At 47.3% G+C, this 8,420-nt stretch overlaps 1 long non-coding RNA gene across 1 annotated transcript; it reads left to right on the top strand.

Moving 5' to 3' along the window:
* Positions 1-2,077: 2,077 nt before the first annotated feature.
* Positions 2,078-8,012, top strand: LOC113631701 (uncharacterized). The gene is made up of 3 exons (XR_003437521.1): positions 2,078-3,498; positions 3,925-3,982; positions 6,684-8,012. It is a non-coding gene; the product is annotated as an uncharacterized LOC113631701 (long non-coding RNA).
* The last annotated feature ends 408 nt before the right edge of the window (positions 8,013-8,420 follow it).

Here is an 8,420-nt window from a genome sequence, read left to right as displayed (position 1 = left end):
GATGACATGATCATCTATGTAGAAAACTCAGCGGAATCTATAAACAAGATATTAGAACTAATAAGTGAGTTTATCAAGGTTGCAGGATACAAAGCAGTGTACAAAAATCAATTATATTTCTATATGAACAATTAGAAAGTGAAATTAAAAATCATTTACAATAGCATAAAAATACTAGGTAGTTAGGAATAAATGACAAAAAATGTGAAAGACATACACTGAAAACTGTTAAATATTGCTATGATCAATTAAAGAAGACCTAAATAACTTGGGGTATATACTTTGTTCATGGGTCAGAAGACTCAGTATTGTTAAGATGTCATTTCAGGACTTCCCTGGTGGTGCAGGGGTTAAGAATCTGCCTGCCAATGCAGGGGACACGGGTTCGAGCCCTGGTCCAGGAAGATCCCACATGCCGCAGAGCAGCTAAGCCCATGCACCACAACTGCTGAGCCTGCACTCTAGAGCCTGTGTGCCGCAACTACTGAGCCTGTGCCCTAGAACCCGCGAGCCACAACTACTGAGCCTGTGTTCTAGAGCTCACGAGCCACAACTAATGAGCCCTTGTGCCACAACTACTGAAGCCCACGCACCTAGAGCCCGTGCTCTGCAACAAAAGAAGCCAGCGCGATGAGAAGCCCGCACACCACAAAGAAGAGTAGCCCTTGCTCGCCACAACTAGAGAAAGCCTGTGCGCAGCAACGAAGATCCAACACAGCCAAAAATAAAAGTAAAATAAAATAAATAAATTTATAAAAAAAGAAAAAGATGTCATTCCAAAATACAGATTCAATGTAGATTCAATATAGTCCCAGCAGGCTACTTTCTGTGTGTGTACATAAGTCGACAAGCTGATTCTAAAATTTTTGTAGAACTGCAGAGGACCTAGAGTAGCCTCCAGGGCTGTCTTGGAACTTGACAACACAGCACCAAAAGCCTCCAGCCGCCCCATTCTTTGTCCCTCAGCATGATGTAAACCCAGCCCAAGTAGGAAGTCAGGAGGTGTTTTTCAGTGTGTCCCCCTTGTGATCTGTAAGGGTGCCTGCCAACTGCGAAGAAGTTTCGTAATAAGGGACTTAATTGAGGAGGTGCCAGTTGACGTTGGAAATAAGATTTATTGCTGTTAATCCTTTGGAGTAATCCGGGGTTGACTAGTTTTTTTTCAAACTATATATTCCGGTTAATACCATGTTCAACTATTTTCCATATAAAATTAAAAAATAAAAATCTGGTATACAAGAGAAGACTGTAGAAGACTGAGTTGAGGAATTTATGTGAATAGGAAAACAGACTTGTAGATCTTTAGGGAACAAGTGTCAAGAGGTTTCTGGAAAAAAAGAAAGACCTACAAATTACCAAGGCAGTTTTCTTAAGTTTGAAGCAGGGGAAACGGTAACACAGCAACCGACCAAAAAAGCTATGCCAGAACCCTCCCTTTTAAGGAGCTAAGATTGTGCTCAAATTCTGTTTGTGTAATTTACTGGGACTCGGGGACCAGAAAGACCACTGCAAGCATATTCTTCAGAATCCAGATTAGGGGAGAAGTTCTATTCCTTGGGTGCAAAGTTACTGCTATATTCATCTTAATAAATCAAACTAAATGACTTGGCAGGAAGCCAAGTGTGGCCCACACATTTCTAAAGAAATGACCAGAGATCGAAGATGATTATTTTCATCTCTTATAATTGAAGAAATATTTGTCTTGTTTTCCTGTTGCCCAAGGTTAGAGTTCTTTTCCTCCTTCTGGTATGTTGCCTCGAAACCCATGTGCTATTTTCACCACAAAGCTCCCTGGATTCTCCAGAGACAGAACTAATAGGAGATATATATATATATATATATATACACACACACACACAGTATTTATATCAATCTTAAATATATGAATACATAGTCATATATAGTATTTATTATATAATATAAATATTTGCATATTTATTATATATAATGAAGATAATTATGTTGTATATTATATATAATATATTGTGTATATATATATTAATAGATATTGTAAATACAGCTCTTCCTTGACTTACGATACTGGTACATCCTGATAAACCCATTACAGTTGGAAATTATTTTAAGTCGAAGAGGCATTTAATACACCTGACCTGCCAAGCATCATAGCTTAGCCTAGCCTACCTTAAACATGCTCAGGACACTGACATTAGCCTACAGTCAGGCAAAATTATCTAACACAAAGCCTATTGTATAATACAGTGTTGAATATCTCATGTGATTTATTAAATTCTGTACTGAAAGTGAAACAGAGTGTCTGGGCAGAGAATGGTTGCCAGTGTATCAGTTGTTCATCCTGGTGGTGGCGTGGCACCTGGGGGCAGCCCAGCATCATGAGAGAACATCTTACTGTGTGCACATCGCTAGCCCTGGAAAAGATCAAGGTTTCTACTGAATGTGTATCACTTTCACACCATCGTAAAGTTGAAAAATGCTAAGTGGAACCCCGGGGGGACTATCTGCATTTATCATGATGAATTGGCTCATGCAATGGTGGAGGAGAAGAAGTCCTGCTACAGCTGCCCTCTGTGAGCCGTAGACCCAGGAGAACCGCTGGGGTCGTTCCGTCCAAGTCGGAAGCCCTGGGGACCAGGAGAGCCAATGGTGTGAGTCCCATCCAAGGGCAGAAGACACATGTCCTAGGTCAGCGGTCAGGCAGAGAGAGTAGAATTGTTCCTTTCTCGGCCTTTTTGTTCTGTTCAGGCCCTCAAGGAGCGGAGGAGGCCCACGCACACTGAGGAGGTTAATCTGCTTTGCTGAGTCTGCTGATTCAAATGCTAATCTCATCCAGAAACCCCTTCCCAGACACCCCCAGAAATCACGTTTGGCCATAATATCTGGATACCCCATGATGGCACGTCACACTCCATCGTGAGTTACTTTGGTCTGTTGTCATGTTTGTGGAGCCCCTGGTTTCCACTCAGTGGTTACTGGTGCTGAACAGGGAAGAACAAATCTGACTCCATATTGGGTCTGTTGGTTTTGCTACAAGTTAATCACCAAAGGGGTTGCTGCCTATAAGCTTAGATGATGCATCATGGCCCATCTCTGGGAACCCTGCCTCCCAGGTCATGAGCATTAAGCTAACATACCTTTGTTTAGCTCACAGGAAATATACTGACCGGGCCCACCTGTGAAGGACTGCAGGGAGGAAGATATGAACACCCCCCCCTCTGGAGGCTGATGGGAGCCAGGAAATGCTTGGCTTTGCTCCGTCCCCCTTTTAGTATAAAAGAAGCCTGTGTTCTAACTCAGGGAAGATGGGTCTTTGGGGCACACGGCCACCACCTTCTCAGTCTGCTGGCTTTCCAGATGAAGTCTCTCTCGCCTCAGCAGCTCGTCTCTCCGTATCTTGGACTCGGCGACAATGGGGGCTGTGAGAGCAGAACAGATTGATGACAGATTTCTCCTTTTGAGGAAGAGACACTTCAGGAGGACAACGGTCTCTGCCTGGACCAGCTCTCGGCTCAAGCTGACATGGTAACTATGACAGCTGATGTAGCTGGATGGGCACCCTGAAGATAGCGGGGACCTTCCGGGGAGGAAAGCCTGCAGGGGACCTCCTGGGCTTGGGGCTACTCTCCTTCACCCCCTCACCTGCTGGGCCCCAGCTGACCAGTTTGTGAAGCCACTGCCTGGCAGGACACCAGCTGTCTTTGAAAAGATCTTGCTACGAGCCATTTTCCTCCAGTGATGAAAGGTAAACTTTTCTCAGGAGAATGCACTGCTTTGTAGAAATAACCGTTTTCGTAAATATAGCCCACGCCCCATCTGTGAACAGCGGCTGGTGCATTACTGCAATGGATTGACTCTCCTTAGTTTAGGATGGGGAAGACTCGTGGGGAAAAGTGGTTGGACTTGGGGTGGGACTGGATTTCCTTCTTTCTCTTTAACTATCTGTGTCAGCCGGCTGAGTGCAAGAAGCTGTCGAAATCCGTCACCATCACCTGAGCCCCGTTAGCAGGTACGGCCTCAGTGAGAAGGTATAAACGGTCAGAAATTCGGGGTCTGGAAATCGGAGCTATCAGTCTTAGCATCTGTGAGCTCTTTCTGAGAAAACAACAGGCACAGAGAAAGGTACTATTCCTGGAGACTTTCTTTGTTTCCCTCAACTAATGAGGAAAGTTGGAGCCCTTTCCTTTTACTGATGAAGCGCTCACATCTGGGTCTTATTTCAGATCACAATTGCCAGCCTCCAGGTATCACGTTCTGTAAATCTTAGTGAGCCTCTCGGCTTTTAGGCCAAACTGCCTGACAGTCTTCCGGGTGAGGGACCCAGATAAGACTGGAGAGAATGTAGGGCAATCTTCCGGCTTCACAAGCAGCCAGAATTTGTCATGTTTCTTTTAGCCTCTAACGGGCCTCAGTGTCTTTGTTCCTGAGGGAAAGTTGTGGGCATATAATGCCTACTGAGCTTCCCCAACTTGTCTCTGTGTCTCAGCTGGTAAACTTTGCCCCTGTTTCATTTTGAATCCATTCTGAAGTTCTCAGAATAAAAGTACCAGCCGGTATATTTGATTTCATAATAATAGCCGACATTCACTAAACACTAATTGTGTGTTCAGGCAGGCTAAGCATTCTGTATGCGTTCCATCAGCAAATGCCCGCTAAAGGCTTTTTTAAAAATTGAAGTATAGTGGATTTACAATGTTGTGTCAGTTTCAGGTGTACAGCAGTGATTCAGTTATACATATATATATATTTTTCAGATTCTTTACCCTTGTCGGTTATTACAAAAAATTTAATATAGTTCCCTGTGCTGTACCGTAGGTCCTTGCTGGTTACCTATTTTATATACAGTAGTGTGTATATGTTAATCCCAAACTCCTAATTTATCCCTCCGCCCTTTCCCCTTTGGTAACCATAGTTTGTTTTCTATGTCTGGCCCACTAAAGACTCTTACAGCAGGTGTTACTCACATTCTGCTGATAAGGGTAGAGAAATCTTCCCTAGGCCGGGTAGCTAAGTAAGCAGTGAAATCAAAATTGCAAATTGCGTTTGTGTAGCTGGAGATTTTAAACAAACTCCCTTATTCATGTTTGGGATTTGGGAGGACACAAAGGAACTGCTTCAGTTATCCCTTGTGAGGTCGCAAATCTCCCCCAAACCTAGTGGCTTATAACAACAGTAATTTATTATTTCTCATGACACTGCCAGTTGACCAGGAGGTCTTGTCTCCCCTGATGGTGAGTTGGCTGGAAGGTCCAACATGGGCTCACTCCCGTGGCCGGCTGTCGGTGCTGGAGGCCAACTGGCGCTCTTAGCTGGACACCTCAGTTCTCTCCTACATGGACCTCTCATGTGGCTGCTTGGGTTTCCTCACAGCAAGGTGGCTGGGCTTTAAGAAGGAACGTTCCAAGAAGACAAGCCCCATTGTGAAAGTGCTTAGGAAAACTTCGCTTGCTAACGGCCCATGGGCCAAAGTTGGTCTCGTGGCCTAGCCCTGGGTCAACGTGGGAAGCTTTACAAGGACATGGATCCTGAGAGCTGGGGTTCACTGGGGTGGGGGTCATCAGTAACAGCTGGACTACAGGCATGACGGGATATTATTATTATTATTATTCTGCCTGGAAAGCATCCTTCTTTCCCCTTCAGGCTAATAGCAAAGCTCACCAATTAGCATTTCATGTTGCGTTTACAGCCCTTCGCATATAAGTTCTGAAATTTTGAGCAGTGATGTTTAGGCTGTTAAACTGACCAGTGGTTGGCTAATTCATTTATTAATTTAGTGAGAGTCTAGTGAGAGTTAACTTATTAACACACTTGATAGCTTGTGTAATAATCACAGAACCCTAGCAAGAGGTGTTATTGTCTCTGCTTTACAGGTGAGGAGGTGCAGTCACCTGGCCCAGGTCGCACACCTGGTTCTCAGCAGATCTGGTCAGAGTGTCTGCTGGGCCCCAGAGCCGCGCTCCTTGTTGTGTCCCCCCCCGCCCCCCCCGCCCCGTGCTGAACACACACTGGGGAGCTGAGGAATCAACAGCACAGGCCGCCTGAAGGCTGCGGGGAGGAGTAAAGATCTTTTAAAAGTGAATCGCAGTTAAGTTGAGGAGGAAGCTCATGGCAGCAAACGTCTGTAGCCTTTGGCTAATTTCTTGCTGATGTGTTAGACTCGTGGGCCTGGTCTTAACCCTTCTGCATCTCTGTTTTTAAAAACAACATATAAAAAGGGACTTCCCTGTCGGTCCAGTGGTTAAGACTCCGCGCTTCCACTGCAGGGGGCGAGGGTGCAGTCCCTGGTCGGGGAACTAAGATCCCACATGCCGTGTAGTGCGGCCAAAAAAATTTGAAAAAAGAACAACTACACATAAAATATACGCAGCATAGGGCTTCCCTGGTGGCGCAGTAGTTGAGAGTCCGCCTGCCGATGCAGGGGACACGGGTTCGTGCCCCGGTCCAGGAAGATCCCACATGCCGCGGAGCGGCTGGGCCCGTGAGCCATGGCCGCTGAGCCAGCGCGTCCGGAGCCTGTGCTCCGCAACGGGAGAGGCCACAACAGTGAGAGGCCCGCGTACAGCAAAAATATACATATATATATATATATATATACGCAGCATAAAATGTACCAGCTTAACCAGTGATAGGCATCCAGCTCAGGGCATTACGTACACGGGCACTGTTGTGTGACCACCACCACTGATCCGCGAACTCTTTCATTATCCCAGATGGAAACGCCTGGCCCTCCAAGACTTCTGAGCAGAAGAATTATTGGTGGCTTTTGAGACTTTATTTGGAAGGGAAGTGCTGGGTAAGTGCCCTTCATCTGGGTGTCCTGGGCTGGTCAGGAATGGGCACCTCAAAATCCCATCAGGTTGCCTCTGGAAGTCTTCCTAAAGTTCAGAGGTGCCCCGTGGGGTTCAAGGTCAGTGAAAAGGAAGCCACGGTCGGGGGTGTCAGGAGGTCGCTGGAGGGAGGTGGTCGTTATGGGCCGAATGGCGTCTCCCAAAATTCACATGTTGAAGTCCTAACTCACCAACTCCACTACCACCACCTGCACCTCAGAAGGTGAATGTGCTTGGAGATTAGGCCTTTAAAGAGGTGATTAAGGTAAAATGATGTCACGTGGGTGGGACCTAAAGCCAGTGTAACTGGCATCCTCATTAAAAAGGGAAATTAGGACTGACATACACAGAGGGAGGACCCTGTGAGGACACAGGAGACGACCGTCTACAAGCCCAGGAGAGAGGCCTCGGAGAAACCAGCCCTGTGACACCTTGATCTTGGACGTCTGGGCTCCAGAACTGTGAGCACGTAAATTCTGTGGATTGAGCCACGCCGTCTGGTGGTGCTTTGTTTTGGTCCACGCAGACTAACGTAGTGGGGAAGGACCCTGAGGCTTGGGGGCCGGCAAAGCCGTGGACCTCAGTCCTAAGAGGGGCCGAGGGGGAGGCACCTGGTGGTCACTTGGTGAGCAGTGGTTTCAGGGAAAGCGGTGGAGGTCATTCTTAAATGCTCCTACTGCGTGGTTCACTTGCTCTCGGTCAAAAGACCAGGATGTGATTCCAAAACCTGGATGCAGACCCGGCGGGCCATGGATTTCTGAGAGAGGCAAACTCTGAACTGTGGTCCCCCCGACAAGGACAGAAAGACGGAGCAGTGACTGTCAGCCCCGAGTCCACCAGCTGGGCTGCAGCCCCTCGGATTTTTAAAAAATAATTTTAAATTGTGGCAAAAAAACACAGCATAAAATCTACCTTCTTAACCATTTTCAAGTGTACAGTTCAGTTACGTTAGCTACGTTCACATTGCTGGGCAGCACATCTCCAGGAAGTCGTCATCTTGCAAAACGGAAACTCTGTACTCACTGAACAACAGCTGTCCTTCCCCTCCCACAGCCCCTCAGGTTTTAAAGGGTGAACCCGCTGAGCGTGGAATTCTGCCAGCTGGGAGAGGCTTGGCCTTGGGGCTGCTGAGTGTCCTGGACTTTTCTTCTGTACGTCGTGCGGGTCCACGTGTGATATCTAAGGACCGAATTCTGACCAGTGCCTGCAGTGAGGGAGATTAAAATCACAGTGGTTTACCTGCAGGCATCGCTCACTTGGTTCCCAGCGACCCCATGCGTAGAGACAGGAATGGGGTCCCGGTTCAGCAAGTCTGTGCATCGACTGAGCTGCTCTTTACCTGTCATCCCGAGGCCGCAGGCCCCAGGCCCTCGCCCTCACCGGGGCCGGAGGCACATCGCACTGCCTTCCTGACTCCCAGGAACCTGCCTCGGTGTCAGTGAGATAGAACCTGGCAGCGGCCGAGCGCGGGGCTTGGTCCTTAGCTCACGGTGCAGTCACGCACGCCCATGTGATGGGGTAAAAAAAAACAGAAGGGGGGGTCACTTCCCTGGCAATAAATGAAGCAGAGACCCAGTGGCCGCAGGTCTCCGCTTCCCACTCCCGAGGGAAGCACAATGG

This window comes from Aethalodelphis obliquidens, unplaced genomic scaffold (assembly GCF_003676395.1).
Source record: "Aethalodelphis obliquidens isolate GAN/ISIS:26980383/991018 unplaced genomic scaffold, ASM367639v1 scaffold34, whole genome shotgun sequence".
Taxonomy (NCBI): domain Eukaryota; kingdom Metazoa; phylum Chordata; class Mammalia; order Artiodactyla; family Delphinidae; genus Aethalodelphis; species Aethalodelphis obliquidens.
Note: the sequence above shows the minus strand (reverse complement) of the source record. Positions and strands in the feature narration are given on the sequence as shown.